Raw genomic sequence first — 11209 nt, 5'->3', positions numbered from 1 at the left:
ATAAAGTATCTTTATTTTTAGTATATCTGTGTATTGTGTTTTCTTGTGATATTGTGCATATGACACCAGTAGTATAGTGGGAGCTTTGCATGTCTCCTAGTTCAGCCTAAGCTGCTTTGCCATAGCTACCTTCTATCAGCCTAAGCTGCTAGACACCTCTTCTACACTAATAAGGGATAACTGGACCTGGTACAGAGTGTAAGTACCCCTTGGTACCCACTACAAGCCAGGCCAGCCTCCTACACTAATACCGATCTCCAGTGCCAGCAGCACAATGCACTATCACCGCTCTCCAGAGTCAGCAGCACGATGGACTATAACCGCTCTCCAGAACAAGCAGCACGATGCACTACCACCGAGCACCAGAGCCAGCAGCACGATGCACTACCACCGAGCACCAGAGCCAGCAGCACGATGCACTATCACTGCTCTTCAGAGCCAGTAGCATGATGCACTAACACTGATCTCCAGAGTCAGCAGCATGTTCACTACGACAGACATCCAGAACAAGCAGCACGATGCACTACCACCGAGCACCAGAGCCAGCAGCATGATGCACTATCACTGCTCTTCAGAGCCAGTAGCATGATGCACTAACACTGATCTCCAGAGTCAGCAGCATGATGCACTACGACAGACATCCAGAACAAGCAGCACGATGCACTACCACCGAGCACCAGAGCCAGCAGCACGATGCACTATCACTGCTCTTCAGAGCCAGTAGCATGATGCACTAACACTGATCTCCAGAGTCAGCAGCATGATGCACTACGACAGACATCCAGAACAAGCAGCACGATGCACTACCACCGAGCACCAGAGCCAGCAGCATGATGCACTATCACTGCTCTTCAGAGCCAGTAGCATGATGCTCTAACACTGATCTCCAGAGTCAGCAGCATGATGCACTACGACAGACATCCAGAACAAGCAGCACGATGCACTACCACCGAGCACCAGAGCCAGCAGCATGATGCACTATCACTGCTCTTCAGAGCCAGTAGCATGATGCACTAACACTGATCTCCAGAGTCAGCAGCATGATGCACTACGACAGACATCCAGAACAAGCAGCACAATGCACTATCACCGCTCTCCAGAGCAGGTATGACCAGGCACTACCACTGATCTCCAGAGGCAGGAGCATGGTGCACAATCACCGATCTCCAGGGCCAGCAGCATGGCGCACAATCACTGATCTCCAGTGCCAGCAGCATGACGCACTACCACCGAGCACCAGAGCCAGCAGCAATACGCACTACCAAAGAGCACCAGAACCAGCAGCACGATGCACTATCACTGCTCTTCAGAGCCAGTAGCATTATGCACTAACACTGATCTCCAGAGTCAGCAGCATGATGCACCATCACTGATCTCCAGAGCCAGCATTAGATGCACTAACACCAATCTCCAGAGTCAGCAGCATCATGCACTATCACTGCTGTCTAGAGCCAGCAGCACAATGCACTTCCACAGAGCACCAGTGGCAGCAGCATAATGCACTATCACCGCTCTCCAGAGTCAGCAGCACGATGCACTATCACCGCTCTCCAGAGTCAGCAGCACGATGCACTATCACCACTCTCCAGGTCCCAGCAGCACGATGCACCATCACCGATCTCCACAGCCAGCAGCATGATGCACAATCACCACTCTCCAGGTCCCAGCAGCATGATGCACTACCACTGATCTCCAGAGTCAGCAGCATGATGCACTATCACCGCTCTCCAGAGTCAGCAGCACGATGCACTATCACCGCTCTCCAGAGTCAGCAGCACGATGCACTATCACCGATCTCCACAGCCAGCAGCATGATGCACAATCACCACTCTCCAGGTCCCAGCAGCACGATGCACCATCACCGATCTCCACAGCCAGGAGCATGATGCACAATCACCACTTTCCAGGTCCCAGCAGCATGATGCACTACCACAGAGCACCAGAGCCAGCAGCATGAAGCGCTATCACCGCTCTCCAGATTCAGCAGCACAATGCACTACCACACAGCACCAGTGCCAGCAGGAGGAAGCACTATTACCGCTCTCCAGAGCCAGCAGCATGACGCACTATCACAGAGCACCAGACCCAGCAGCATGACGCACTATCACCAAGCACCAGGCCCAGCAGCATGACGCACTATCACCAAGCACCAGAGCCAGCAGCAGCATGCACTACCATCAGTCTCCAGAACCAGCAGCAGAATGCACTACCACAGAGCACCAGAGCCAGCAGCATGAAGCACTATCGCCGCTCTCCAGATCCAGCAGCATAATGCACTATCACACAGCACCAGTGCCAGCAGGAGGAAGCACTATTACCGCTCTCCAGAGCCAGCAGCATGACGCACTATCACAGAGCACCAGGCCCAGCAGCATGACGCACTATCACCAAGCTCCAGAACCAGCAGCAGAATGCACTACCACAGAACACCAAGGCCAGCAGCATGAAGAGCTATCACCGCTCTCCAGACACAGCAGCATGATGCACTACCACTGATCTCCAGGGCCAGCAGCACAATGCACTATCAGTGATCTCCAGAGCCAGCAGCATGATGCACTATCACTGACCTCTGGGTCCCAGCAGCATGATGCACTGTCACTGACCTCTGGGTCCCAGCAGCATGATGCACTAACACTGATCTCCAGCGCCAGGAGCATGATGCACTATCACTGCTCTCCAGAGCCAGCAGCATGATGCACTATCACTGACCTCTGGGTCCCAGCAGCTTGATGCACTGTCACTGACCTCTGGGTCCCAGCAGCATGATGCACTAACACTGATCTCCAGCGCCAGCAGCATGATGCACTATCACTGATTTCCAGAGCCAGCAGCACAATGCACTACCACTGATCTCCAGGGCCAGCAGCATGACGCACCGTCGCTGACCTCTGGGTCCCAGCAGCATGATGCACTGTCACTGACCTCTGTGTCCCAGCAGCATGATGCACTAACACTGACCTCTGGGTCCCAGCAGCATGATGCACTGTCACTGACCTCTGTGTCCCAGCAGCATGATGCACTAACACTGATCTCCAGCGCCAGCAGTACTCTATAGTATTCCACCAGAATATATGTCCCTTGGCGACATATATATCTTCCTAGTAGGATGTGGAATTAACTGTGGCACATCTGTGCTCACCTACATGTACTTCCCTTCACGACAACGTGTAGGTGGATATTTTGGCTGCAATATTTTAGTAACACAATATTTTTTCTACACAATATTCCGACATGCATCTCACTCACAGCAAGTGCACACACAAGGCTGACTGTGCATTGTTTTCCTGTGTTTTGAGCCATTCTCAGAACTATGAACTGCTCTCATAAGTCAGCAAACCCTGGAAAAGGGGAAAAGGACCAGAAAGGAGATGCTGTGCCTGTAATCAAGCCTCGCGGCGAATCAATAGCACATCAGCGCTGCAGGTGCACTGATCACTCACTCATCGCCTGCGGGTCTTAACCGGTCCTCAGGGACCAAAGAGAACAAGGAGCATCGCGGAAAAAGATGTAAAAAATTACAAACATCTTTGAAGCGACAGCACCTGGAGTGGAAGCACCAAATGCAATCTGTGGGCGCGGGCTTGAGAGCGCGCGGGCGGGGCTTGGGGCGGGATGTGTCGCTGGCTCAGGACCAGGGGCGTGCCCTGCCCGCCATCACTCCATGATGGAAGAGACGCTCCCCTGAATAATGCAGCTTCAGGCCAACAGATGAGATCCCTGCTCACTTGGCATTAGGAAGTCATCTGTATACCTTCTGCATGGGGACGCACTCCTGGCGCGTGCGTGCCTGGATCAGGGCTCACGTACAAGGTGGCCCGTCCTGGCTAAACGTGCTTGATTCATGGTGCCGGGAGGCAGGAGCTATATGTGTGTGTGTGTGCATGTGTGTGTGTAGTAATAATATACCTGTTAACCTGATAGCCATTAAAACAGTGGTTAGCAACCTTTTGACTTCTGTGGATGCCCACTTAATCAGTACTGGAACCCAGGGACCCCCACTGAATAAATATTGGAATCTGGGGAGCTCCAAAGAGTCATTATTTGAAGCTGGGGACCTCAGCCGAAGCAATTTCAACGATTTTAACTGCAAAACAATACACAAAAACACAGCAAAAAACATTCATCAAACAAACACACAAATGATGAAATATTTTATTTAATTCACAAGCAAATATAAAAAAAAAAATCAACATTTCAATTTAGATGGGAAGGTCGGAGCTGACCTAATTTATCAGAGGCCCCCCCTAGTCCATTCTGTATTCTGTTTGATGCACCTGCCCCGCTCCCACCAAGGATACCAACTTAATTTTAAACCTCCAATGTCAAATTCCCTCACATTTACAGAACGTTTTAAATATTGAAATTTACATGTTGCTTCATTATTTATATCCAGTGTGTTAATCTGTTAATATTAATTAATTTTCTAAGCAGTGGTGGACCCCTGGAGTAGGCATTGAGTGCCCGTATCATGATTTAAGGACCGCTGCATTACACAGCTGGTGCTAACACCCCTGGGCCAGTTGGATGGCAATGAACAATTCTCCCATTCGTGGAGTAAATGGTAAGTCCTCTTTTGGAGGATGCTCTGGGGGTGGACAACCTTCTGCCGTAACCCTGAAATTGCAAGCCCTGTGGCTGAGGTAATCCCACTGAATGATTCTCCACCGATGCAGAATTCACCACTTCTTCCACAAATCAGACGATTCACACTTACTGGCAAATTCTAAGACAACTCCATTCAGTTAAGCTGCAGTTTTACTTCAGTTATTAATAGTTTGTTGAACTTTATCTGCGCTGTCTTTGACCAATCTGCACTAAACTTTACAAGAACAAATCTAGACTATTAGGAATATTTTTGTCAAGTTTGTTGAGGATTGGTGGAGGGGAAACAAGAGGAAAAAAGCAAAACCACCCACTAACTTTCCCAAAAAGCATTTTGCACAACAGCAATAGAAAAACACTAAACAATTTGTCAACAAATTTGGAGCCCATATCTTGCACACCTTGAGACATTTCTGTTTGAATTCTGTGAATCTGTTTAGTGTTCCCACTAGTCCCACAATAAGGTATCCATGTAAACAATTCCTTTCATCAAAGGGGGTCTTGGGGGCTGTTGGTGGTATTACCATCTTTATTTAAAGTAATGTGGACTTATGTATCACCAATGTCCAAAACAACACACTGCTTCTTAGCATCCATGTTATGCCTGATAATTAAATATACAGGTCTGCACATTTGCGCTTATTTTTTGCACTTATTTTTCGGTAGCCAAGACCTTTCGGTTTTATTAAAAATTATATGAGTAATATACTTAATTATACAGGCTTTCTTTCACCTCTCTTCATCCATTGGTCCATTAATGTGTCATTTAACATTTCCGTCCTCCTACTAGAGCATACAGCATGGGGTAGTGGGTTAGCCCACCACTGCTATTGGCTAAATTCAGTGTGATTGATGGCATTCCACCCTTTCACATGGAGACCTTCCACATACAAATTAGTTCTCTATAATGCCAGGGACTACTATAGCAAAGTGTGCTTTGTGCGATCCAAGATTACCTTTCCTATTGGAATTGTATCCTCCTAACCTGATCACTGCCTTAAAACTAAGCTTCCACAAAAATAAAGGTTCTAAAAAGCCATGACAAAACAGAATAGCATTAAAAAACCCGTAAGACTGACAGCCAGCACCAGACCTATTGGCTTTTCCAATGCTTGTTAAACACAGCACAGCTTACAACTCAGCACCACTGTACATATTAGGAATTATTAGTGCCAACTCGGTGGTACTCATTTTATCGACCTTGGAAGTATGAAAAGCTGAGCTAGACACAGAGAAACTCTCCACCTGTGAGCCTCACCTTGTCCACTGATTTCCACTGCACGAGCATTAACCCTCTGAGCTGTGCTAATGGCTAAATCTGCTGGCAAGTGTATCAGCAAGAAAGATATCTCAGGGGACCCTCTGCAGCCTTGTGTGGGTATCCAGAAGGCCTCAGCTACATCCTAATGAAAAGCTCAGCGGGTTCTTGCATTTGTTGCAGTGATCCATTAGCAACTTCCAAATCACAAGTTCCAAAAGTGTGACGAAAGCTCAGCTCAGCTCATGCGCCCCTCAGAACACCGGTGCCCTGTGCCTGTGCCCAGCCCGTCCATGCTAAAGGCCGGTCCTAGTCATAACCTTAATGCGCACAGCTCCATGCGCCCCTCAGAACACTGGCGCCCTAGGCCTGGGCCCATCTCATCCATGCTAAAGGCCGTCCCTGGTCATAACCTTAATGCGCACAGCTCCATGCGCCCCTCAGAACACTGGCGCCCTAGGCCTGCGCCCACCTCGCCCATGCTAAAGGCCGTCCCTGGTCATAACCTTAATGCGCACAGCTCCATGCGCCCCTCAGAACACTGGTACCCTGTGCCTGGGCCCAGCTCCTCCATGCTAAGGGCCGGCCCTGGTCATAACCTTAATGCACACAGCTCCAGCGCCCCTCAGGACACTGGCGGCCTGGGCCCAGCTGCTCCATGGTAAATGCCGTCCCCGGTCATAACCTTAATGCGCACAGCTCCACGCGCCCCTCAGGGCGCTGGCGTCCTTGGCCCCCTGGCCCATGCTAAGGGCTGGCCCTGGTCATAACCTTAATGCACACAGCTCCAGGCGCCCCTCAGGACACTGGCGCCCTGGGCCTGGGCCCAGCTCCTCCATGCTAAAGGCTTTCCCTAGTCATAACTTTAATGCACACAGCTCCACGCGCCCCTCAGGACACTGGCGCCCTGTGCCGGGGCCCACCTCGCCCATGCTAAGGGCTGGCCCTGCCCCATACAGAAGGACTCTGTGTCCCTGGAGTGTCTACTCTCTCACAACGCGCTGGCCCAGTCCTCCCACCAGCACTGCGCAGGTGACTTCATTAGCTGAAGCCCCCAGAGGTCACCCCAGCACTTCATTACCGGCCCAGGTGCCCCATCCCCCCCCCCCCCCCGAACCTTTCGGTGCTGAGGGAACCTCATTAGCGGGAACCAGGAAGCATTGGGCGCTTAGCCCCCATTATTTCAAACATTGTTTGCCTTGCTGCAGCCCTTCATCAGCGCTTGAACTGTACATTTATTTTCAGATAGGCCTATTAGCAGCGGTAATTGGTTGCACTTACTTGCCCCAAACAGACAGATCGAGCCGGGAGGGGTGTGAGGAGGGCTGAGCAGGCAGAGAGCGCCTACTGCCTGCCGGCTGGGCCTCTCAGCAGTGTCTCAGCAGCGGCACCTGATTGTCCCAGTGCTTAATTTGAGCCGGTGGTTTCCGGTGCTGGGCAGAGGCACTTATTTTTGAGGGCCGGCGCTTATTCTGTCTCAAGCATTTCTTGCGAGCAAAATACACATATGGCGGAAGAGAAATACGGAAAAGCGTCACAAATGGAGAAAGAAGAAAGCTGCAAGAGTGAGCTGAAGGGGCAGGAAGTGGCTGTTAATGGATTAAAGAGGCCCGAGATGGCTTCAGGATTACTCCGCCTCAGTATTCTGTACTCGCACATTTAAGTGCAGCAGCCGCGAGTTTCAGAGGAGAGCTTTGGGCACCGGCACCTTTTTATTTACAAATTAAGCACTGCTGGCCATTAACAAAAGATCTTAATTTTTGTGAATTTGTTTTATTAGTAAAGCATACACGCGCCAACGAAAGCTTCCTGGCACCCACAGAACCAACCATGAGACCCTAGAAAGCGATCTTTAAAGAGCTGTCAGTGCGCTTCCTTGGCGGCCATATCTGAAGGAGGCACCAGAAGTCTGAACCCTGTCCTCATCAATCAATCAGGGTTTGTAATGTGCGACTGATCACCATACAGTATATCCAGACAGCCAGGTCTTGAGGGCCCTTCGGAATTCCGGAAGTGAGGTGATGGTTAGGAATTTCGTGGCAGGGGCTGCATAAAAAACAGGGGTAAAAGCAAGGAGAAAGCAGTGAAAACGAGGGGAAAAAGCAAAGGCGTAGAGTGTCCTCTCCAGTCCAGAGACTGGAGGCTTCATAGACGTCAATTAGTGTCAGGGGGTTCTGCCGCTGAGTGGCACTCTGCCACCCCGGGGGTGCTGAGGGTCACAAAGGCAGCAGCAGGCACAGAAAGTTAAAAAGCTGTGACAAGGGGTCAACCCTGTTTTGTCATCGAGGGTAAAGGTGGGCAGGATGTGTTCTATGCTATACCTGGCATTTTCGTTGAGTAAAGTCAATGGGCATCTTGCATGGCAGATGAACGACCATCTCCCATCTGCACATCCTTAAGCAGAGCTTAGCTGGTGACCAGATATGTGCGAGATCAACAGGGCTGGCTTTAGCCCTGGTGGCGCCCTGTGCGACAATCTTTATTGGCACCCCCCCCTGACCTCCTCCTCAGATTCCCGCACTACTATCCGGCAAACGTGCCCCTCACCTCTCCATAGCGCCTCTCTCACACACATTTCATTTGTTTTAAGGTGCTGGTAAAGGCTGGCTTTACTAATCCATTCAGCTATTCACATAAAATACAGATCTGTTCTTTGCAGCAGGTATATTAACCCTCTGAGCTACTTTATCGGTCAAAACTGCCACAGGACAAAACTTCCTCTCTCTCTCTCCAGCAGGAACATTAATCACAAGAGTTACCTTGACATTTTTATTGTTGCCTGACAGCTGAATACACATGGAACTCTGCCTCAGGTGCTTTTAAATTGTAAATTATTGCTAAACACAGCGCGCCCTTGAGGTCAGCGCGCCCCTCCAGGTCAGCGCCCGGTGCAGCCGCACCAGTCACACACCCCTAAAGTCAGCCCTGGATACCAACTAGGAGTCTGTGAAGGCGGCAAGTACAGGAGCGATATGTACTTAGGTGTTAACGCCATATGGGGTGACCTACTGGCTTGGAGGCAAATCCTGGGCAGTGACTCTTAAAATTCAGGACAAAGGGTCATATTTCAGGACAGATATTCAGGACAAACAACAATGTTACAGACACATCCACGAGATCAAGGAAAAATATGAAGGTAAGTACATGGATGACCGATAAAAGTATAAAAATAGGTTTATGTTTCTTGGTTTGTATTCTATGTAGCAGTCCTGAGCAAACACTCATATTCAGGGTCACTGGAATTATGCGGCAGGACGAGGCCTAATTATGTGGCAGGGTTGAGTAAATTATGCGTCAAGAAAAAAGAAATTGTGCAGCACATTTTTTAATAGGATTACTTCATTAATGCGTCATTTTTAAACTTATTAATACTGTCTGGGTATTGGTTGCACCTCACCAGTACCCGTTTAACACCCAATTATAACATTAAGCAGCAGAATGGTGACCAGTCCAGTTTTGTTAAAGGGCCTTTCCTCTGTGCGGCAACACGTGTGCGTTTCTAGTACCTTTTCAACCGTTGGAGCTAGAAACACAATTTTTCTTTTGTTAAAATCTGCAGATTAGGTGGCAAATTATGGATCATGTGGCAAATGCAGCAAATTTATAATTATGCAAAAATGTGCTTATTTTAGGATTAAAAAAGACATACCAGTGGCGTGGAACTCTGCCTGTCCACCAAAATCTGCCCCCCAATCCTGCTGTCTGTTCCATTGTATGCACCACCACAGATCTGGCAGTGCACATACATGCTTGTGAGCCAAGGAGGCAAAGAGGATGCCGTTGCTTCCACGTACAAGGTGCACAACACAGGAAAGGAAAGAGATTTAGGCCCATATTTATGAAATGTTTGCCTCGCCTTAGCGTAATTTTTTTTTAATGCTAAAGCAACGCTAACTTTACTCTATATTCATATTTTGACGCTAGACCTGTCTAGCGTCAAAATATTGGGGTTAGCGCTATTTCTAGGAAGCGTCAACCCACTTTGCGTCAATGAGATGCAAGGTAGGTGTTCCCTTCCTAAAAATGACGCTAGCCTTCCAGCGCCATATTTAACATCAAAAGCAGAAACAACACACAAGTGGGAGGCGGACCTAAATAATGGCGCTAAGCCCATTTAGTGCCATTACTTAACGCTTGGTCAGACCAGGAATTAAAGTGTAGGTAGGCCCATTTCCATGGGGAAACACCATGGAATGGGCACAAAGATGCCCACCCCAATCCCCAGCAACACCACCACCCACACCACAGGGACACTACAGGAGGGGGGTCCCCATCCCAGGTAAGTTGCAGGTAAGTGTTTGTGTATGTGTATGGTGTGCCATTGGGGGCTCCTTCCTTGGGGCCCCCGTTGCCTGGCACTGGGTATCTAGGGTTTGCCCAGTGGACACTGGTACCTTGTGGTGGGCATTGGGGTAGTGGTAATGACTCCTGTCTATACAGGAGTCATTTTTTGGGCTGCTTGTGCATCCAAAAATGACACTAGGCTGACTAGCGGCAGATATTTCGCCGCTAACCAGCCTAACATAATTTCTGACCCACTAGCTCCTTTTCCCCTTACTCCATCCCTCACCGGCTAACGTCTTTTTTTGAGACCCTATCCATTCCTTAGAGCCAATGGCGCATGGATGATGTTAGGGAATGGCGTTAAAAAAATGACTCACAACTGGGTTAGCGTAGTTGTGCGCCATTTTTCATAAATATGGGCCTTAGGCCCCACAGACGGAGGAAGCCTGAGGCATGGTCCTAATTGCTGCAGTGGACTACAGTAACTGTGAGGAAAGGGCCATCCAATAGTGTGGTTGTAAGATTGAGTAGGGGCACATGCATAGCTGCCACATTTCCCAGTTCCATGCGTGATGTACTGCTCCACTCCAGGGTTTTTCTTTGCATTCTCGGAGTTGTAGTACTGTTTCATAATGGAAAAAACAAGACTACAATTCCCAGTAATAGAAACAGGTATAGTTCACTAGCTAGACAGTGACCTCTGGCTCTGCTGAGTAATAGAAACTGGTATAGTTCACTTGCTAGACAGTGACCTCTGACTCCGCTGACTAACAGAAACGAGTATAGTTCACTTGCTAGACAGTGACCTCTGGCTCTGCTGAGTAATAGAAACAGGTATAGTTCACTAGTTATACAATGGCCTCTGGCTCTGCTGAGTAATAGAAACAAGTATAGTTCACTAGCTAGACAGTGACCTCTAGCTCTGCCGAGTAATAAAAACTGGTGTAGTTCACTAGCTAGACAGTGACCGCTGACTCCGCTGAGTAAAAGAAACAGGGTATAGTTCACTAGCTAGACAGTGACCTCTGATTCTGCTGAGTATCAGAAACTGGTATAGGTCACTAG

This window comes from Pleurodeles waltl, chromosome 6 (assembly GCF_031143425.1).
Source record: "Pleurodeles waltl isolate 20211129_DDA chromosome 6, aPleWal1.hap1.20221129, whole genome shotgun sequence".
Classification (NCBI taxonomy): Eukaryota; Metazoa; Chordata; class Amphibia; order Caudata; family Salamandridae; genus Pleurodeles; species Pleurodeles waltl.
This window is presented reverse-complemented; position numbering follows the sequence as displayed.